The sequence below is a fragment of the Stegostoma tigrinum genome, chromosome 37 (assembly GCF_030684315.1).
Source record: "Stegostoma tigrinum isolate sSteTig4 chromosome 37, sSteTig4.hap1, whole genome shotgun sequence".
In the NCBI taxonomy this organism is placed as follows: domain Eukaryota; kingdom Metazoa; phylum Chordata; class Chondrichthyes; order Orectolobiformes; family Stegostomatidae; genus Stegostoma; species Stegostoma tigrinum.
The window spans coordinates 26,742,449-26,765,833 of record NC_081390.1 but is presented as its reverse complement, the minus strand read 5'-3'; the positions used below and the strand labels follow the sequence as shown (position 1 = coordinate 26,765,833).

Sequence of the window (23,385 nt, the reverse complement as noted above, 5' to 3'; positions counted from 1 at the left end):
AACTGATTAATTGGTTATTTGTTGGGATGCCTCCAAGTACCAATTTACTTCCTCATCTGAGCAGATAACATTAGCTAAATCTCAAAATAATTGCTGGTTAAATGCTGTGATCTGATGATGTAAAAGGTTCTAAATAATCACCAGAGCTTTTTGACAGGCACTTGAGACAAACGTGAGAATGTCAAACTTCAAACGATCACAGCAGTCATGCACATTTGATATTTGACACTTGTGTTTGGTCCGAGGAGTACAAGATGAAAAGCTTTGGGAACAGGAATCTACAGCAAAATTCAAGTTCTGTCCTACCAAGAACTATTTATGTATCAATGTTTTCTTTATTTTTTAGTAATTCTTAGTCATACTGTCCATTGGTTGCAGATTGATCCAAGAATGGTACAGGTTCCTCGGTTCTGAAATTTTCAATTCCTCCTCTAGCTCTGCAGAGCAGCTATAGCGCTTCAGTATAATTGGAATTCACTGCATGAGAAATAATTGGTACAAAATTTAGCTCACCCATTTGAGCTGCAGTTCATGAAAAGTACATAATGTACATTCTTGATGGAAGAAAAATATCAACATAGTAGGTACACTAATTTGAGAAGATTTGAGCATTCTTTGCGTTGCGAGTGTTACATTTTCAGATTGAAGTCAATATGCAGTGCTCTGCATAACGCTGCAACTTTCGTTACTATAAAGTCATAGAACCCTTATTGCATAGAAGCATTCAACCCATTGAGCCCACACCAACGCTCCAAAAAGCATCCCACTCAGACCCCTATCCCTGTGATCCTGCATTTTGGGTGGTTAATCCACCTAGCCAACACATCCCTGGACACTATGGTGTAGAGTTGATGAACACAGCAGGCCAAGCAGCATCACAGGAGCAGGAAAGCTGACGTTTCAGGTCTAGACCCTTCTTCAGAAGTGGGGGAGAGGAAGGGGATTCTGAAATAAATAGGGAGAAAGGGGGGCAGTGGATAGAAGATGCATGAAGGAGAAGATAGCTGGAGAGAAGACAGACAGGTTGAAGAGACGGGGGTGGTGCCAGTAAAGGTGAGTGTAGGTGGGGAGTTAGGGAGGGGATAGGTCGGTCCAGGGAGGACGGACAGGTCAAGGGGCCGGGATGAGGCTAGCAGGTAGGAGATGGGGGTGGGGCTTGAGGTCGGGGGGGGGGGGTGGGGCGTGGGAGGACAGGTTAGGGAGGAGCTGGGCTAGTTTTGAGATGCAGTCAGGGGAGGCCCACCTCAAGCCCCACCCCCATCTCCTACCTACTAGCCTCATCCCGCCCCCTTGACCTGTCCGTGCTCCCTGGACCGACCTATCCCCTCCCTAACTCCCCACCTACACTCACCTTTACTGGCTCCACCCCCGAATCTTTGACCTGTCTTGTCTCCTTTCCACCTATCTTCTCCTTTATCCATCTTCTATTCGCCTCTCCCTTTCCCCCTATTTATTTCAGAATCCCTTTCTCCTCTCCCATTTCTCAAGAAGGGTCTAAACACAAAACGTCAGCTTTCCGGCTCCTCCGATGCTGCTTGGCCTGCTCTACACCTTGTTGTCTCAGATTCTCCAGCATCAGCAGTTCCTACTATCCCTGGACACTACTGGCAATTTAGTATGGCCGATCCACCTAATCTGTACATCTTCGGGCTGTGGGAGAATACCAGCGGACTTAGAGGAAACCCACATGGATCCACTGAGAATGTGCAGTCACCCATAGGTGGAGTGGTACCTGGGGCCCTAGTACTGTGAAGCAGCAGTGCTAACCACTGAGCCCATAACAAGTTCTGACTCTCAACATTTAGGAATGCTGATAGGAACTTAATGCCAGCACCACCTAAGATGCATATTGCTAAAACTTGCAAACTACATTCAAAACATTACTACTTCTGGGGATAACTCCAGTTTATATTGATGGACTGGCTCATGAAACAGATGAGATCTAAAATAAGAATGAAGTGCAAGAGAAAATCAGCAAGTCTAGCAAGATTTGTGAAGAAGTGTCACATTGAATTCAAAACATTAACTCTTGTTCCTCTCTCAACAGATGTTGCCAGACCTGCTAACTTTCTTCAGCACTGTGATCACAATTAACTGTGTTCAAAGAAAAATGGATTTACTGCGATCTGATAATGTCCGTAACAAAGAATGCTGAAGATTGCCGAGTAAAGATCAGTAAAGTTGTTCTAAAGTGCTGCTTGGACAAACATGCATTGTAGTTCTTACACAAATCACTGCACAGCACTGGCGTGCAGAAATGAATAATTCTCAAACAAAGATGGAAAGTTCAGTCACATGTAGCAGCTTACTTCAGGCTCTGATTATGAGTTTACGTCTGTCCAGGAGGAGAATTAAAACAACACTGTCCCTAATTTAGTAATGGGCAACATTGATGTTTACTGTCGAAGGCTTTTCAAATCTGATCTCCAAGATGCATAGAAGAAATTCTCATTACTATCACAACTCAGCAAAGAGTTAGATTTGAAAAACTGGCGTATCTTGGGTGATTTCACTGTAGCAGGAGATTATAAAATCATCGTAGGTGAAGTCAATGCCCCAGCTCCCAGTTATATAAAAGCAAACTGCTGCAGATGCTGGAAATCTGAAACAAACACTGAATATTCTGGAGAAATTCAGTAGGTCTGGAAGCATGTGTGGAGAGAGAAACAGGGCTTTTGTGCTCCAAAGGTGCTGCTTGGCCTGCTGTGTTCATCCAGCTCCATACTTTGTTATCTCAGATTCTCCAGCATCTGCAGCTCCCATTATCTCTTAGCATTTTGAATCCCATATTACTCTTCTTCAGAACTGAAGAGGCATGCAACTCCATCTAGCACTACTGTGCACAGCTTGCAGGTACCACAGAAAAGTGATGATCAAATAAGGAGCTTATGACAAAGTGCATTTTCAACATTCCATGAAAACAGAATTAGAGAACTTTATAGTAAAGAAGGAGGCCCGTTGACTCATCATGTCTGTACCAGCTCCAGAAACAGTTATCCAGTTAGTCCTATTCTCCAGCCCTATCTCCACAGCCCTCTAAAATCATCACTTTAAAATATAAATCTAGGTGTTATTTGAAACCTCTTAGGGAACTTGCATCCTCCATTCTCCCAGACAGCACATTCCAAATCCTAAAATCTCTGAGAAAAGAAGTTTCTCCATATCTCAATCCTAGCTGTCTTGCTGACATTCCTGAAACTGTGACCCACTAGCTACCGACATACCAACTCACGGCAACAGAAGTATCCATCTTTATCCTGTCAAAATGGTTCATGATTTTGAACACCTCGATAAGGTCACCTCTTAATCTTCTCTGCTCCAAGAAGAAATCCAATTTCTCCAATCTTTCCATGTACCTAATTTCCCTCATTTCTGGTATCATTCTAGCTAATCTCCTCTTCACTCTCTCCAGGACTTTAACATCCATCCTCAAATAAGGTGCCCAGAATTGAACAATACTCCATGTGTGGTCTGGCCAATGATTTGCAGAAGTGCAGCATCACTTCCTTGCTTTTGTACTGTATGCCTTTATTTATAAATCCAAGGATCTTGTCGGCTTTCTTGACAACAGCTTCAACTTGCCTGGCCACCTTGCGAGAATCATGCACATAAACCCAGAGGTCCCTTTGCTTCTGTACGCCCCTCAAATGTGTACCACTGAGCCTATATTGTCTCTCCATGTCTCTTCTACCAAAATGCATTATTTCACATTTCTCTGCATTGACATTAATCTGCCCATTCTACCCGTGTGGCCAATTTGTCAATGTCCTACCGAACTTACTCAGCATCATTCTCACAATTCACAATGCTCCCTGGCTTAGTATCATCTGCAAATTTAGAAATTTAGCCTCACAGATCTCTAAATTGTTTATATAAATCTGAAAAAGCAAGAGTGCCAATACTGATTCCTGGGAAACATCATTTTCAAATTGCCTCTAATCTGAGAAATGCCCAACCATACTTACCATCTGTTTTTTCTTTTTTAGCCAACTTCTAATCCAAGGGCCCATTAAACCAAGGTATTTCTAACTTTCTAATAAATCTGCCATGCAGCACTTGATCCAATGGTTTCTGAAAGTCTAAATATACAACATCCAGAGCACTACCCTCATCCACTGCCTGAGTTACCTCAAAGAGCTCAATTAAATTTGTCAGACATGACCTGCCCTTGACAGAGCCACTGATTGTCTAAATGTATATTTATCTTATCAAATATTATGGCTTCTATCAGTTTTCCCACCGATGTCAAGCTGACAGGTCTTTAGTTTCCTGGGTTATCCTTTGACCCTTTGTAAACAATGAAGACACATGTGCCATCTCTCATCCTTCTTCCTTCAAGAGAAAGTGTGTCCTTCCTTATGTAAGGAGGGCAAAACTGTACACAGTACACCAAGTGTGGCATCACCAATGTTCACAACTGTTGTAAGATTTCTTTACATGCATACTCCACTCCTTTGTAATAAAAAAGTTGCTTGCCTTCCTAACTGCTTCCTGAATTTGCATTTTAACTTTCTGAGATGAATGCACAAAGAATCTCAGGTGAACCTGAATCCATATAACCAAAAGCTCATCAGCAACTTTCTATATAGTAGAACTGGTATAGTTGCATGTTGCTTTATATCCTCAGCGATGCTAGTATTCTCAGTAGACAAGACTGCACAAATCCCTTAGTGCAAGAACAGACAGTAAATATGCATTCTAAACAATTATTCCCAAGGGAACTATTGTCAGGATCTAATTATCTATGAAGTTAACAACAAGATCTGTGACCGAAACTTCAATTTTGCAAATATCATCATCTGAATTTTGTGCCACTCCTAGAAAAAAATCTGGTCTTTAATATAGCTGCTCACTATCAATTCATAGCAAGGGATTTTTGCAAACTGTATTATCAGCCAATGCTACACATGACCAAAATCTGGAGTGAGGCTTGAAAGCACAATCAGGGTGAAAATGCTAAAACACAGACTTGCAAAGCAACAGTATTATTCGGAATAAAGAGATTTACTTCAACAATATACATAGAAGATGACTGACTCTTCAATGGGGGAAATAATCCTTCGGAATTCTACAATTCTGTACAAGGGCCTGCCCTCACATAGATATTAGTTGGTAATCTAAAGTTAAACTATCCTGCAGTTCATCAATATTTCCTTCAGTATCATCCTATGCTCAAACTTTGCAAATTTATATCGTTCATATTTTTAATTTGTATAGTGCACTGGCATTGTAAGGCTGGTTAGCTTAAACTTTAAAGTGTCACATTTTAATAACGCCAGCAGCAAGAGTTTAGGCCCTGTACCAGCTGAAAGGTGATCTTGGAGCCTGCCTCCTCAAATGGGTCTACTTGGAAAGACTGTTACAGTGAGATATGTGGACAGCCTTGATTAACAAACCGTGGACAACCAAGGGGAATGAGGGAGGGACCTGCATTCAGTTCCTGAATTTGGCACTTTTTATTGTTTACTTGCCTTTATGACACCAAGCTTTCATTATAAAATGCAACAAAAATTATGTTCAATGTTTTCAGATTATATTATGCAAAAGTGGATACAAAGCCCTTCAGAGGAGGATAGAAAAGATTTGTTGCTCTTTTTCAAATGGCCAAGTAGTTTTCTCAATGTTATCTCGAACATTTATCCCTCAACCAAAATCAGAACAGATTAACTGGTCTTTTAATTCTTCATTATTTGAAATATTTGCACTTTACTGGCACTTTATCTACAAAGCAACAATGGCAAGATTCAAAAGAAATGTATTCACTGTTCAACATGTTCTGAAGTCCAAAGAGCTATGGTCAGAGTTACGTAAATGAAAGTTCTGAACATTTGTGTTAAATATCCTATTTTGTTGAATAGAAAAGAAAAACTATCCTAAAGATATGAATCCAAGAATAAAGTGAAATGTGGACTTATGGGAGAACCCCCTGAAGGGAGGGTGATGGTCACTGAGCTACATCACCAAATCCTTACTGAGGACCTCGGACAGCGAATAAGGATCAGCAAGGGCTCAACCTCTGTGTCAAAGACACTTGTAGTGAGCTGAATTCAGTAACTGGTGATTAGTAAGTTTGATATACTTCCAGAAATATGAATGCAGTTGGCACAACATAAGCTGTTTTATGCAGGTCACACATTCAATTAAGAAACTCGAAAGCTAGAATGAAACGTACTGAAAAATGTTATGTGGAAGCAGAGTACAGGAACGGCGATTTATATATTCAATACTTGATGCTCATTCTGATTCCAACGAAAACAAACATAAGCAGTTGCTGATGGAACAACTATTCAATTTGAGATGTTGATCAGGGTGATCAGGAAAATAGTAGCAACGCAAAAAAAAAAGATGCATCTTAATATTGCTTTTCACAACCTCAGGACACTTCAAAGTGCGTTACAGCCAATGAAGTATGTTGTGAAGTGCAGTTAGTCACTGCTGTAACATAGGAACCGCTCCCAAAAACAGTAAGATGGTAATAATCAGACACAATGTTTTAGTAGGAAGCGTCACTACACCCGTAACAGTAACTCTGATCTTTTTTTCTTCACGAATGCTGACAGACCTGCTGAGCTTTTTCAGAAACTTTGTTTCTCTTCAGGTTTTAGTAGTATTGGACAAGGCAGAATTAGTGGCCAGGGCATCAGGGAAAACTTCCTTGGTCATCTTCAAATAAAAAAAGTACTGAGGAATCTTTTACATCAACTGGAGTGAGTAGACCAGACCCAGGTTTAACATTTAAACTCAAAAGATAATAGTGCAGCAGCCTCTCATTACTGCCCTGCCTACAGCATTTTGGGGTGGGATTTGAACACACAGCCTTTTGACACAAAGGCAAGATTGCTACCTACTGAGCCACAATGACAAAAGGCTTGTTTAATAGAACTGTGCTGCTCCAGTGAAGAGCCACTTGCATCCACTATCTCCCCAGCCAGAATGCAGACTCTCGCAGCTGGCAGTCACCTGATTCAATTAGTGACAGTCCCAGAGGTGAGAGTGTCTGATATCTATTTGGATTCATTGTGGCTCCACAATATCACAACTTGGGAATGGAAGCTCAAAATCAAGTCAATGCTATGACAAATCAAAGCCAGTACTTCAGGAAGTACTTGTGTAATCAGCTGCACACAGTTCACTCACACAGGCACATAGCTTCAAGGTTCTGAATCTTCACTCACTATTCACTTAACCATCTGACAAAGTCACTACATCACATTTCTGAAAACAAACATATTTAAAACACATCATACTTCTGATTGAACAATCAATTTCTCTCATTGACGTAGACAGAGCCTTCCAGTAATAACTTCCTGTCTGACTCAGGAACTCTGGCTCACTGCTCACACGCTCAATTTAATTCATGTTAACGAAAGCCTTCCTATTTTCATACTTCTTACCTGCCTGGGATGCTAGAAGTCCAAAGGTAATCTATGTAAAAGCCCACATCAACATATTTGCATGGATATAACCGACAAATCATGCCTTTAAATGTGATCAAGTTAAAACATACAGGAACGAAAACCTTACTTGTACCAAATAAGAATATATTCAAACCCTCACTGAACATAACCTCAGTAAACCTGCAGTCAGTTACAATAATGTTGTCAGATCAAACTGTTAGAAGTAATCACACCAGAAGGATTTTGCAATTTACTGCCAAACTCAACTCAATAGAAGGACCCAGTTACCATACTCATGTACTTCCAACTTTATTAAATATAATCTCTCCATTCCATTTGGGAAGGGCAGAGGTGGGAGCAGAGAAAATGCTGACTAATTCTTTAATATTTATTATGTCAGCAGACAGAAGATGGCTCAACCGTAGAAACTACTGGTATTGTATACCCTTGTAAATCAAATTATATTGAAGATATTCAGTCACCTCAAATTTTACCTTTCCCTATTCTGCAACCCCACCCGTCCTCACTTTGGTCACATTCCCTCCTCACCAATGTCATCACCTACGATCAGGATCTGGCTGGATAGCTGTAAGGAGTGAGATGGTTTTGGTGAAGGTAGTGAATGGGGAGGGGGAGTTATAGCCAAGGGTGAGAAGTGAGTGACAATAGGGAACAGGGTAATGGGGAATGAGGAGGATCAGGGACAAAGTGAGTAAGGTGTTCTGTGGGGCTTGGTTAGCGGATGCATTGGAGTTCTCACTTTGGGGTGAGAGTTTGGGAGTGAGGGATTTCAGGGGTTTGTGAAGCAGATGGGTTTAGGGGTTAGTTCAGGGTTTGGGGGTCTCATGGAGAGAATTGTGGTTTCAGTGGGGGATGTGTGGGGTTCATGGGAGTCAGGGATAGGCACGTGATGAGCGTCTCAGTTTGGGAGGGAGTGATGGAAGTGGATGTGGAAAGGTTGAGGAAGATGGAAGTTGGCTTCATGGGTGCGTGAATATTGTAATGAGAGGGTGAAGGGTCGTGGGGACTCTGTATAGGGGACTTGAGGATCATGATGTGGAAGGGGTGATGTGGAAGGGGTAGTGGGGGCATCAACGGGGGAGAGAGAGGGCGGTGGGGGCATAGAAGGAGGGGTGGCTGGTGGGGGGCATCGTCAGGGGGGGTGAAGAGGGGTTGACGGGAACAGGGGGAAGAAGGAGGGGTTGATGTGGGATGTGGGGTTGGGGCCTGGATGTTGGGGCGGCGGGCTGGATGTGGGGGGGGGGGCTGCGGTTGAACGTGGGGTGGTGGACGTTGGGGGTGAAGGGGGATTGACGGGGGGAGGGAGGGAGGGAGGGAGGGGGGATGACGGGGAGCGGCGTAGAGTGGTTGATGGGGTGATGGAGGGTGGGTTTGAGGGGTTGGGAGCGGGGGATGGGGGGTGTGGCCTGATGGTGTGAGGTGAAGGACCAGGGTCGGTTCCACTGCTGCAGCCAGTACCTGTGTCCCGGGGCTGACGGTTTCCATGGTGAATTCAGGCTCCCGGTGGTGAGGGGCCGGTTTCCAGTGCCGGATTTCCGGTGATGAGAAGCCCGTTCCCGGTGATTACCGGTAGCAAGGGGCCGGTTCCCGGTGACTTTCGTTGCCTCTCACGATCAGCTCACAGCTGGCAGTGACGACAACCAACCGCGGTGCGCATGCGTCTTTGGCCCGCAGTCCCGCCTCCCATCTTGCCCCGCCCATTGAAGCTGCAATCAACGAAGACCCCGCCCACGATAAACACGCCCCCTCCGCCTGTGTCTGATCCCTCCCACTTCGCACCACCGTCTTCTGGGAGCCGCACCCGCTCACAGAGGGCCTACTGACTTAGTCCTTTCCCTTCTGACACAGCCACACGCCTCCCAGTGAGCCTCTCCTCCCCGCCCAGAGCCCACCCAATTACTGAGCCGCTCCCCTCTCACGGGGATCACGGCCCACACGGAGCGCGAACACCTCAATTCGCCCTTCCCCCACCGTGAACCCGCCCCTTCAACCTGAGCCCCGCACACAGCATTTGCTCCACCCCCTCACATGGAGACCCGCCCAAATCCCCAGACCCGCCCCTCCCAGGAGTCCCGCCCCACTGACCAGATCACGATTGTGCAGTTATTGCAAGGCTGAATGGTGTTTGATACTTGAATTGGAAGATGCAAGACTGATGAGTTAATTGAACATAGAACAGTACAGCACAGAACAGGCCCTTCAGCCCACGATGTTGTGCCGACCATTGATCCTCATGTATGCACCCTCAAATTTCTGTGACCATATGCATGTCCAGCAGTCTCTTAAATGTCCCCAATGACCTTGCTTCCACAACTGCTGCTGGCAACGCATTCCATGCTCTCACAACTCTCTGTGTAAAGAACCCGCCTCTGACATCCCCTCTATACTTTCCTCCAACCAGCTTAAAACTATGACCCCGCGTGTTAGCCATTTCTGCCCTGGGAAATAGTCTCTGGCTATCAACTCTATCGATGCCTCTCATTATCTTGTATACCTCAATTAGGTCCCCTCTCCTCCTCCTTTTCTCCAATGAAAAAAGTCCGAGCTCAGTCAACCTCTCTTCATAAGATAAGCCCTCCAGCCCAGGCAGCATCCTGGTAAACCTCCTCTGAACCCTCTCCAAAGCATCCACATCTTTCCTATAATAGGGCGACCAGAACTGGACGCAGTACTCCAAGTGCGGTCTAACCAAAGTTTTATAGAGCTGCAACAAGATCTCACGACTCTTAAACTCAATCCCCCTGTTAATGAAAGCCAAAACACCATGTGCTTTCTTAACAACACTGTCCACTTGGGTGGCCATTTTAAGGGATCTATGTATCTGCACACCAAGATCCCTCTGTTCCTCCACACTGCCAAGAATCCTATCCTTAATCCTGTACTCAGCTTTCAAATTCGACCTTCCAAACTGCATCACGTTGCATTTATCTAGGTTGAACTCCATCTGCCACCTCTCAGCCCATCTCTGCATCCTGTCAATGTCCCGCTGCAGCCTACAACAGTCCTCTATACTGTCAACGACACCTCCAACCTTCATGTCATCTGCAAACTTGCTGACCCATCTTTCAATCCCCTCATCCAAGTCATTAATAAAAATTACAAACAGTAGAGGCCCAAGGACAGAGCCCTGTGGAACACCACTCACCACTGACTTCCAGGCAGAATATTTTCCTTCTACTACCACTCGCTGTCTTCTGTTGGCCAGCCAATTCTGTATCCAGGCAGCTAAGTTCCTCTGTATCCCATTCCTCCTGACCTTCTGAATGAGCCTACCATGGAGAACCTTATCAAATGCCTTACTGAAGTCCATATACACCACATCCACAGCTCGACCCTCATCAACTTTTCTAGTCACATCCTCAAAGAACTCGATAAGGTTTGTGAGGCATGTCCTGCCCCTCACAAAGCCGTGTTGACTGCATTTAATCAAGCCATGCTCTTCCAGATGGTCATAAATCCTAACCCTCAGAATCCTTTCTAACACCTTGCAGACGACAGACGTGAGGCTTACTGGTCTGTAATTGCCGGGGATTTCCCTAGTTCCTTTCTTGAAGAGAGGAATTACATTTGCCAATCTCCAGTCCTCAGGTACGACTCCAGTGGAGAGCGAGGATGCAAAGATCTTCGCGAGTGGCAAAGCAACTGCATTTCTCGTTTCCCAAAGCAGCCGAGAACAAATCTGGTCCGGGCCTGGCGACTTGTCAATCTTAATGTTTGACAAAATTTTTAGCACATCAGCTTCCACTATCTCTATCCAATCCAGCATGCACCCCTGCTCTTCAAAGGTTTCATTCACTACAAAATTTGTTTCTTTCGTAAAGAGAGAAGCAAAAAACTCATTTAGGGCTTCCCCTACCTCCTCAGACTCCACACACAAGTTCCCTATGCTATCCCTGATTGGCCCTACTCTTTCTTTGGCCATTCTCTTATTCCTCACATAAGTGTAAAATGCCTTTGTGTTCTCCCTAATCCGTTCTGCCAAGCCTTTCTCGTGCACCCTCCTGGCTCTCCTCAGACCATTTTTGAGCTCCTTCCTCGCCTTCCTGTAATCCTCGAGAGCTGAGCTTGACCCTAGCTTCCTCCACCTTATGTAAGCTACCTTCTTCCTTTTGACGAGAAGCTCCACCACTCTCGTCATCCAAGGTTCCTTTATCTTACCCCTTCTTGCCTGTCTCAGAGGGACATATTTATTCATCACTCGCAACAACTGTTCCTTAAACAGTCTCCACATGTCTATAATGCCTTTACCATGGAACAATTGCTCCCAGTCCATGCTTCCTAACGCATGTCTAATTGCATCATAGTTTCCTCTTCCCCAATTAAATATCCTCCCATTTTGCCTAATCCTCTCCTTCTCCATAGCTATGTAGAATGTGAGGCAGTTATGGTCACTATCACCAAAATGTTCTCCCACCACAAGATCTGATACCTGCCCTGGCTCGTTTCCGAGCACCAAGTCTAGAATGGCCTCTCCCCTCGTCGGCCTGTCAACGTACTGCATTAGGAAACCCTCCTGAACACACCTTACAAAAACAGTTCCATTCAAATCTTCTGCTCGAAGGAGGTTCCAATCAATATTGGGAAAGTTAACGTCACCCCTTACAACAACCCTACTACGTCGGCACTTTTCCAAAATCTGCCAACCTATGCTTTCTTCAATCTGCCTGCTGCTATTGGGGGGCCTGTAGTAAACCCCTAATGAGGTGACTACTCCGTTGCTGTTCCTAATTTCCACCCATACTGACTCAGTAGGCAGATCTTCCTCGACAATGGAAGCTTTTGTAGCTGTGACACCCTCTCTGATTAGTAGTGCTACACCCCCTCCTCGCTTTCCCCCCTCCCTATTCTTTTTAAATGCTCTAAACCCTGGAACATCCAGCAACCATTCCTGCCCCTGAGAAACCCATGTCTCTGTTCTGGCCACAACATCATAGCACCAGGTACTGATCCATGCTCTAAGTTCACCACTTTTATTCCTGATACTCCTTGAGTTAAAGCAAACACACTTTAACTGATCCCTTGGTTCCTTCCCAGGAAAATCCTTCCCACTAGCTGGTCTCCCTCTTGCTATTGCCTCACCTGCATCAACTCTCACCTCCGGTATACAGCTCAGGTTCCCACCCCCCTGCCATCCTAGTTTAAACCCTCTCAAACTACTTGAGCAAACCTTCCACCCAGGACATTGGTCCCCTTCCAGTTCAGATGCAACCCGCCCTTCTTGTACAGGTCCCACCTTCCCCAGAAGGCATCCCAATTGTCTACATAACTGAAGCCCTCCCTCCTACACCAGCTGCGCAGCCACGTGTTAAGCTGCGCCCGCTCTCTGTTCCTTGCCTCGCTATCTCGTGGCACCGGTAGTAAACTAGAGAACACTACTCTGTTCATCCTGCTTTGCAGCTTCCATCCTAACTCCCTGAAATCACTTTTTATATCCTCAATCCTTTTTCTGGCTATATCATTAGTGCCAATATGTAACACGATTTCTGGCTGTTCGCCCTCCCCTTTTAGAACCTTATACACCCGATCGGAGACGTCCCAGACCCTGGCACCAGGGAGGCAACATACCTTCCGGGAATCCCGATCCTGACCACAAAATCTCCTGTCGATTCCCCTAACTATCGAGTCCCCTACCACGAGTACTTTTCTATTCTGCTCCCTTCCCTTCTTTGCCACAATGTCAGGCTCAGTGCCAGAGAACTGACTACTATGGCTTTTCTCTGGTAGGTCATCCCCCCCCAGCAGTATCCAAAACAGTATACTTATTGCTGAGGGGAATGCCCACAGGGGATCTCTGCACTGTCTGTCTGTCCCCTTTCCTCCCCCTAACTGTAACCCATCTATCCTCGTCCTGAGCCTTAGGAGTGACCAACTCCCGGTAACTCCTCTCAATTACCCCCTCTGCCTCCCGAATGATCCGTAGTTCATCCAGCTCCAGCTCCATTTCCCTAACACGGTTTTCAATGATGTGGAATGACATAGATGAGATATTGTTGCCATCACAGAAACATGGTTGAGGGAGGAGATAATGGGAACTGCAGGTGCTGGAAAATCCAAGATAACAAAGTGTGAATCTGGATGAACACAGCAGGCCAAGCAGCATCTTAGGAGCACAAAAGCTGACGTTTTGGGCCTAGACATTTCATCAGAAAAAAGTTGAGGGAAGGCCTGGATTGGTAATTCAACATTCTGGTCGTAGGACCTTTACACAAGACACAGGTTGGTATAGAAAGGGTGGTGGTGTGGCACTGTTAATTAAGGAGTAAAATATTGCAATAAGGAGATGATGTATGGGAAGGGTCCTCAAATGATGGCTTTGTGGGCAGAACTTAGGAATGTTAAGAGGCAGCTACTTTACTGTGGCTGGTTTAGACACCCCCAAAGAGTCAGCAGGAAATAGAGGAACAAATAAGTAGACAGTTCACAGATGTGTGTAAGAGTAATAAACAGGTGATTATACTAGAGGATTTCAACTTCTCCAGCATAAATTGGGATAGTTATAGGGTTAAGGTTCAGAAGGGGAAAATTTCTTGATACGTAGGGTCTTGACCTGAAATGTCAGCTTTCCTGCTCCTCTGATGTTACTTGGCCTGCTGTGTTCATCTAGCTCTACACCTTGTTATCTATGGTAGGGTTCAAATTTTTTCTGGACAAGGTAAAAGATGCCCTTCAAAAGACAACTTTGGATTGGTGTAGGTGGATTTTATTAAAACAAAGTAGGGTCTGACCGCAGTTGACTGGGAGCAGCCCTTTGTGGGTCAGTCCACAGTGGAGCTGTGGGGTCATTCAAAAAAAGCTGGGGAGAGTACAGGTCCAACATTTCTCTTATCCATGACAATTCAGAACTACATAAAGAGGAGGAGTGGGGCTTTTAGCAAGTCCAAAGGGAGCAATCCAGCTGTGGCCCTTGAGGAATACGGGAAGTCAGATGGAAACTTAAGAAAGCAACTAGAAAAGCAAAAAGTGGGTATGAAAAAAGACTTGCAAACAGGATTAGAGAGAATCCTAAGATATTTTATCAAAATGTTAAAGGGAAGAAGTTAACTAGGGAAAGGGTAGGGCTCATTAGAGATCAAGGGGATAACCTGTGTGTGAAGCTGCAGCATATTGGAAGGGAGCTAAATGAATACTTCTCTTTGGTTTTCAGCCTGGAAAGTGTGAACGTAGGTATGGAATTCAGGAAAAGGGACCATGAGGAACTTGCACAGTTTGACTTAGGAAATGGGAAATATTGGAGGTGCAGGCAGACTTAAGAACAGACAAATTCCCTGGCCCAGATGAATTGTGTCCCAGGCTGCAGGAGGCAAGGCAGGAAATTGCAGGAGCTCAGAGACAAATTTTTAATTCCTCTCTGGCCACAGGGAAAGTACCAGAGGACAGAAGGACTGCTCATGAGGGGCCACTTTTTAAGATGGGCCATAGAGATGAACCACGTTCCAGGAGAGTCTCACGTCAGTGGTAGAGAAATTATTAGATACAATTCTGAAGGAGTGAATTAATACCCACTTGGAAAGACATGGGTCATTAGGGATTGTCAGTATGGCTTTGTTAGAACGGAGGTCATACCTAACAAGTTTGTTAGAATGTTTTGAAAATGTGATCAAGTGTGTGAATGAGGGAAGTTCAGTTGATGTATTTTGTATGGACTTTAGCAAAGTTTTTGACAAGGCCCCTCACGGGATACTGATTGAGGAGTTAACGCACATAGAGTTGAAGAAAAGTTGGTGAGATGGATCTAAAACTGGCTTAGTATATAGGATACAAATGGTAGTGATAGAAGTTTGTTATGAGTGACTGGAGGCTTGTGTCCAGTGGTACAACACAAGGATCTGTATTGGGACCCTTATTGTTAGTTATATACATAATTGATAAAGGTGAAAATGAGGAGGAAATGTTAAGCAAATTTGCAGATGCAACCGAGATTAGTGGCGTGGTTAATAGCAAAAAAAGGGTTGTGGAATACAGGATTACATGGATAGGTTAGTCAGATGGGCAGACCAGTGACAGATAGTATTTAATCCTGATATGGGGGAGATGATGCACTTTTGAAGAAGGAACAACATGAAGTTGTATTTGATGGCAGGACACTAGGTAGCTTAGAGAGATAGAGAGATCTTGGGGCAATAATCGACAAATCCCTGAAGTCAGCAGAGTACATGAATAGGATAGTTAAGAAGGCATATGAAACACATGCTTTCATGAGTTGTAGCATAGAGTATAAGAGCCAGAAAATAATATTAGAGTTGTACAGAGCATTGGTTAGGCTACAACTGGAGTACTGTGTGCAGTTCTGGCCACCTCAGTACAGGAAGGATGTGATAGCACTGGAGGGGGCACAGAGGAGGTTCACCAGGATGTTGCCTGAGAGGGAGAAATTGAGCTATGAGGAGAGACTAGATAAGCCTAGATTGTTTTCTTTAGAGCAGAGAAGACTGAGGGGGTACATGATTGAGATGCATAAGATTTTGAGGGGTATGGACAGTGTGAATAGCGGTTCCCCTTGGTTGATGATCAATCACAAGAGTGTATAGTTTTAGGCTAAGGGGCAGGAGATTCGGAGGGGATTTGGGGGAAAAAAAGTCCTTTTTCACTCAGTGGGTGGTGGGAACAGGAATGCACTGCCTGGGAAGGTAGTGGAGGCTGGAAACCTTATAACCTTTAAAAAATATTTGAATAAGTACTTCAAATATCATGACATTCGAGGATATGGGACAAATGCAACAAATTCGGATTCGTGCACTTCTAGTGATAGTTATGATGGTGTAGACTCGATGGGCAAAAGGGCCTTTTCTTGCGCTGGATAAATCTATGAACCTATCCCTGAATTTATTGAGCCAATCTTAGGAGACCCTACCACAGAAATGATTTCAAGGTAGCACTCTAAGTCAATAAGGATTCATCAGATATTTGTACAATGTTATTCACTGACAAGATAAATGAAAGAATTCTGAAATGGCCTGATTTAGACAAATACCTTATTTTTCACATACCAAAAATGGCAGGGGTGCCTAAAGTCTTTGGTCTTAATCAACACCCTTTACCCTCTGTTCTGGTCTGTCAACATTCAGGCCCCATAGCTGTTTCTGGCAGTCTGCTGTATCAGCAGCATTTTGAGCTTGCTTGTCTATTTTTATTTTTATCCGGTCTACTTTTCCTGAATAAGAATAAAATAAATTGTATAATGAATCGTATCTGATCAGGCTACTTAAATTTCCTACTTCTTTCTAAGCTAACTGCTTACCCCATTTTAAGATTTTATAAATCTTCCCCAAATAAATTGAAATGGGATTAACCCATGCTATACCCAATATTCTCCCTTTACACAAGTATAGCCACTCTCTTAGAAAGGAGGTTTGCAGAGCAAGACCTTGGAGTGTAAGAGTTGGGACATCATGTTGAGGCTGTGCAGGACATTGGTGAGGCCCCTTCTGGAGCACAGTGGACAGTTCTGGTCACTCTGCTACTGGAAGAATATTATTAAATTGGAGAAGATTCAGAAATGATTTACTGTAAGGTGGCCAACAGTAGAGGGTTTGAACTATAAAGATAGCTTAGCACTCTTTCCTGGAGCATAGGAGGTTGAAGGATTTATAAAATCATGTGGGATATGGATAAAGTGAATAGCAACATTCTTTCCCCTTGGGTGTGCGGGTTCAAAAAGAGGGGGCATTCTTTAAGGTGAAAGGAGGAAGATTTAAAAAGGACATGAGGGGCAACTTCTTTACACAAACAGTGCTTCATATGTGGAATGAACTGCCTCAGGAAGTGGTGGATGGAGTTACAGTTACAACATTTAAAAGACATTTGAGTAAGTACATGAATGGGAAATGTTTGGAGGGACATGGACCAAATTCAGGCAGGTGGGACGAGTTTGGTTTGCAAACATGGTCAGCATGGGCTAGCTGGACCAAAGGGTCTATTTCTATGCTCTATGACTCTATGTCTCTATAATTAGGGGAATAAGATAACTCAGCAGAAATGTTTAATTTGTATGAATTCCAGACTTAGACTGTTTGGTTAGAAATGTGCAGTTTATTTACAATCTGAACAACTCTAAGCTCTCAGTTTGTATTTATGTAAGAAAACTTCACAATTCATGTAACAGAAAATGGAAGAATCAGTTAAGTTGAACTTACATGCAAGGTATAATTTCTCTGGATTTGAATCCCTGTAAAGTGATAGAGTTTGAGAATAGGTTGAAACTTTATTTTGCTAAGCATTTTTCTAACTGTTGTGTATCTAGAGAGTTTTTGTTTTGCTTTTTCTTCAATAAATATCTTTTGTTTTATTATTCAAACTCTGCAGTCTTATGTGACTGTGTTTCAGTGAATGACCATCACATTAACTAACATTTTCTTTAAATGATCTATCGCGTCAGATTTCATACTGTGATCAGACTTGCACAGAAACACCATCAGGCTGGAATAACAACAACTGGATGCTCATCTAGTGTTTGAAGTAATTGAATTTAAGAGGGCTGTTACTTAAACAAATGAGTATGCAGAGGTATGGAACAGAACCGCAGAGTATTATGTTGAAGTTTGTGGCACAGACTGAATTTTTTTAAGATTTCTTTCCATGTTGCTAACCATTTGCTGGAAGTAGACGATACCACAGTGAATTACTTTAAACCTCTCAATAACACTAAACTGAGGGAATTTAAAGATGTTTCGATCTTAGTGTTGCAGGGTGTTTTGACAGTTGCCACTATGACAGTGTACACGAGTTTGTCAGAAGAATAATCTGCAGATTATGAAACTGGTAACATTCAGTGCTTTCCAGCATCTCCTGGAAGCTTATCAAGTAAAAGCTGGTGCAAGAAAGAAACCTAATCAGACATATATAGAAACTCTAAGAGAAAAAGAAATCATTATATTTTAACAATTCTGGATATTTCAACAAAATTTCCGAAACAGATATAAAAACATTTTTATGTTTGCAGACTATGGACTTAAAATTGGAAAAGATACCACTTTAAAACATGGGAGCAGTGTAGTGGGTGTGTGCTGTTTTAGAAATAAGTCAGTGGAGCACATTGAATGTTGGGCATATAGTGTTGTCTTAGTGGAGTATTGAGAGAGAAGTCCATTTGCACCAAATGTGTCTGTGTTCAGGACACTTCTGCCCAGAGACAGTGATGATTGGCCTTTCAGTTAACACCAGATTTCCCACCTAAAAGGATCAAAGTTTGGAAGTTTGTAGCAAATTGTTAGTATTGTTGCCTGTCTGTCGTGAAACATTAAGAGCAAGATTGACAGAACCTTATGAAATCAAAGAGAATTTCCTTGATGGAGGAAAGGTCAGCCAGTGTGTCGTATTAATATGTTGAAAAGGTCATGTGACAGCCACGCATCTGATCCAGTCCTGGTATGTAATTTATACATATATACATTAATATCATTTGGATTTTGGTCTAGTGCCATGTGAACTTTCGTCTTGATGTATGACGGTGTTTAATAATCAATTTGTCAGTCTTTCCAGATCCATGATTATTAGCCAGTCTGACTGGGGGTCATTCATGTACAATAATGCATTGTTTGCATTATGAGAATTTTATAATCAGAGAACAAATGTGATAAAATGTGCTCTAATGGACAGGATATGTATGAACATAGTCTATTTAAAGCTTGGAATTTGAACTAGTGATGTAGTGTGTGTGTGATAAGATTTAATGATTGATTACAGAAAAACTTACAAGTTAATGTGATTTTTTTTCTAAAACACAGTAGGAGAGAGAGATTTTCTGGAGAGTACTGAGGTGTTGTTTTCATTGGGTGATATATATGAGCTGATAAAATAAACAGTTGCTCATTTGGCTTAAAGTAGAAGGATCCAGAGATTTTTTTGGCTGAGGTAAAACATCCATGACTTGAAGAAAGCTTCTTTGGAGATAATAGGAACTGCAAATGCTGGAGAACCCGAGGTAACAAGGTGTAGAGCTGGATGAACGCAGTAGGCCGAGTACTATCATAGGAGCAGGAAGGCTGATGTTTCGGGCCTAGACCCTTGTTATCTTAAAAGTCTCTTTGGGTTGGCCAGTTTACATAAGTCATGGTTGAAGCTGCATGTTACTCTTGAAGAAAGGGGATAGCTTTGAACTGTTAAGAAATGGGATATCTCATTGTAAGGAGTTTATTTTGAAGCTCTGAAGAGGTTATTTCAAGTTGAGAAAGTCTAAGTTTAGTTATATGAGGGCTCAAAGAAAAAGCTACTAGATTCTCAAGACTGAGAATTGAAGCTTCTGTGAAATTAAATCCTAATGATATGATAGAAAAGGGAAAAAGTAGAGCTGTCAAGATTAGTAGGATTATATTTTACTGTATATTTCAAAATTTTTAAATGTGTAATAAACGTAAATAGTTTGCTGTACTCTATTTTTATTTATTTTGCATAATAAACATCTGTTCCATTGTTAAAACTGAATCTGCAGCTTCAATGCTTATGTTTCAGTGAAAGACCATCTTATTAAAACTAGCCAGATTTCAGTTTGAAATCTGATTTGTACAGTAGTAACATCATTACACAGCTAATGTATTATCTCCTCTTTATCAAATTAGCCAATGAAGTATCTCAGCAGGGTCCTCATTTACAATTATTCGAATTTTTTTTGGTAAAGACAAATGCAAAGTTTTCATTTCTTGCACTGTTGGCATTGTTCTCCCTAGGTCAGCTCCAATTTTGAACAACCCAGATCCTGCTGTAAAAATAATTGTATAAACAGCACTTTTGGTTACTGCCATAAACCACCAGGGACACCTGTCCTAAAGATCAGATACCTTATGAATTGTGACTCACCACAACCTGCTAGTTTATCACACAACTTCATTGCTGACCCTACAAAAGCAGCTCACCCTCAATCTCAACATAAAGTTGCTGCATTTAATTTTCATTGACCATTAATGAAAGTCCACAGAAAGCTCAGTCCAGCAAAAGTTCAGTGAATTGTTATTGGGAGATTTTAAAAAATGGTAAATTTTAAATGTTGTTTTTTTTCCTTTTTGTCCTTTTTTTGTGTTGCTTTCTTAATCCAATGTTTCTTTCCCTCTTTATCGCTATACCATATTCATAACACAGCAGCAATCTGACTGAGAACACTAAACTGCAAGACGATCAAGCCTGTGTTCTCAGAGACACCTCTACAGAAATGAACGTATGTTAGGCAGGAGAAAAGGCTGAACAGTTTCCACCTTCACTGTCTGAGACGTATCTTTGGTATGTCTAGGTAGGTGCTATCACTAGGTGAGGTTTTAAACTGAGACCATGATTGTTTAGTTAGTGTCTTTAATCATTATATGAGGGCTATCTGTTTTTGAAGGTTGGGAACCTAAATGAGAAAGAACTGGTTTTTAAAAAAATCAGTGTTTTGGCAAGGGTGCTACATGCCAGTTTTCATATTAACAACTGTTTGAACAATCAGTAATTGAAGAGTTGATTTGGAGATGATTGTGATGCACTGTATGCTGGCAACAAAAGATTGTTTGGCTATGGACTAGTGAAGAGTTAACAATGAAAGAGAACTTTTTTGACTGATAACAATCCTGGAAGCTGGAAACTAAAAAAGAAATTGCTGAAAAAACTCAGCAGGTCTGGCAGCATCTGCAGAGGGAAAGCTGGGTTAACTTTTTAGGTCTACAGACCCTGCACAGTGAATTGGCCACTGGGCTGACCATCTGCCCAAATCTGCGTACAGAGATACCTGAAATGATGGATTTTGACAATTGGAAGACAGTCGCCAATGGCTGTGAATGCTGGAGACTGTTTGGGAGGGAGTGGGAAGAGGAGAGCAGAAACCACAAAGCTCACCTGACTGAGAAGAGACCCAGAGTAATTAGAAGCCAGAAAATCCAGCAAAGCATGCACCTTCTCGGGCCCCTGTCATCTTTTCCAAGAGGACTAGAGCCCTGAGCCATACCAGGCAATGTTAAACACACATTTCACCACTAAGGCATAAACTATCATCTTATGAGAGGCCTGGCCTGATTTGACTCAAATTCATCAATTCTGCTATCCACTCACTTCTCAATAATTGTACTGTTTATTTCTCAGTCTTTTAATCTCATTAGTTAAGCAGATAAACAATTTGGCCCATTGCTCATTCAGGCTCCAGTGGTCTGTAAACCTCACCATGCCAATAACAGCTTGTATTTCCATTTAAAAGTGTTTAAACCTAAACATGCACAAACAAGTACACAAAGTGTATTTCTGGACATGCTGCAAACTCACTGACTCCAGCAAAATTTGGGCCAGAATTCTTAGAAGATAAAATCAGTTCCAAAATCATGCATCACATTTCAGCCCAGCCATGTCACCTCATAGTGAAGTTACAACACACCTCAGCCTTTGGGAAATTATTCAGACACAAGAAATAACTTGCATTTATTCACAAAATATTTGCTTCCTCATTCTCCTGTATGATGTGAGCATCAATAGCAAGGCCAGCATTTTCTTTTGCCCAGCCCCCAATTCCCTGGAATGGAGTGACTTCAAAGGGCAGTAGAGAGTCAGTAATGGTGTGGTACGTCTGGAGTCACTTGTAGACCAGACTAGGAGAGGCTGGTGGATTTCTTTTGATAAATATCATTTGTGAACCAGATGTATTTTTATGATAATTGATGGCCACCATCTCTGAAGTTAGATTTCAGTTCCTGATATTTTAATTGAATATAGATCCCACCAGTTGCCTTGATAGGATTCACAAGCATGTCCCCAGATCTTTAGCAGGCCTCATAATTACAAGTGTAGTGGTGTTACCATCACATCACCATTTCCCCCCTCTCTACCCCCCCAGCATCATCCATCATTTATCAACTAATGAATTCCTGTGTACAGAGGTTCTGGGAAAAGGAACACATGAGTTGCAGAATATGATTATGAGAGGAGAGACATTATAGCTGGTGATAGGGAGTGCGCAGGTGTGTTACAGAATAAGAAGGAGACAAGAATGTTACAGAATGGTGTAGGGTCCTGGGTCAGGAGTGGCACCAGGCCTCATGATTTATGTCCTTTTTTTTGCAACCCCTCAGAGACTGGCAGAAATTCAACAGTGGAGAAAACAAACAGCATGTAGGGGATTATTTTGGAGAAAGTGCCTCAGGCCAGAAAGTGATCAAAGCAAATCTTTCCAGGTAGCCAACTATAATTGTATAAAACACTAAAGCCGGCTCATGTATCATATAAAAGCTGCAGAATTAAATCACAATGTGCAGCAAGACTTTCAGGAAGAGGAGCACAGCATGATTCACTCTCAAAGTAAACATAATTAAACATTTCTTTCTGCCCAATTCACAAAGACCAAATGCTGAATGGATATTATCGAATAGGGAACACAATAAGAGGAGATTTAAGATCCATTTAGGTGAAAAGAAACAGCAAATGGACAGAGTAATTGTTATTATAAGTGAGGCTACAGAACAAAAAGGCAGGGAAATGTGCCAGAAATCCATCAGTTAAGGTAAGATATTTAGATACTTGAGACTGTTGGCTTTGGTGAAGTTACTCTCTTCAGGGAAAGATGCAACAACAGGTTTGTAAGAAGATACATCAACCTTTCAGGACAAGGACAACTTTGGGGATAAATCTTGCTGGAGTTGTATATTTCATTGTGTCCTCCAATAGTCAGACTGTTTCTCCCACAGACCACATTAATATAATTCAGAACGAAATTGGTGGGTAATTTGCATTGGCAACAGCACAGCAAAGGAAACCATGACATCAGGATCCTCAGAAACAAAAACAGAAATTTCTGGAAGAACTCAGCAGGTCTGGCAACATCTTTTGCGAGACAGGAGAGTTAACATTTCAGATCCAGTGATCCTTCTTCAAAACCGTACTGAAACGTTAATGCTGCTTTCTCTTGAAAGATACTGTCAGACCTGCTGAGTTCTTCCAGAAATTTCTGTTCTTATTTCTGATTTCCAACATCTGCGGTTCTTTGGTTTATCATCTGGAACCTGAGAGACTTTTTCTAATT

At 42.5% G+C, this 23,385-nt stretch overlaps 1 protein-coding gene across 3 annotated transcripts in view; it reads right to left on the bottom strand.

Annotated features, from left to right (window-relative positions):
• ccser2a (coiled-coil serine-rich protein 2a) overlaps window positions 1-9,064 on the bottom strand; it is a 625,227-nt gene extending 616,163 nt beyond the window's left edge. For all 3 annotated transcript variants that reach the window (XM_059640304.1, XM_059640306.1, XM_059640305.1), the window contains exon 1: window positions 8,877-9,064. The gene's annotated coding sequence lies outside the window, so the exon portion shown is untranslated. The remainder of the gene's footprint in view (window positions 1-8,876) is intronic.
• Between the last annotated feature and the right edge of the window lie 14,321 nt (window positions 9,065-23,385).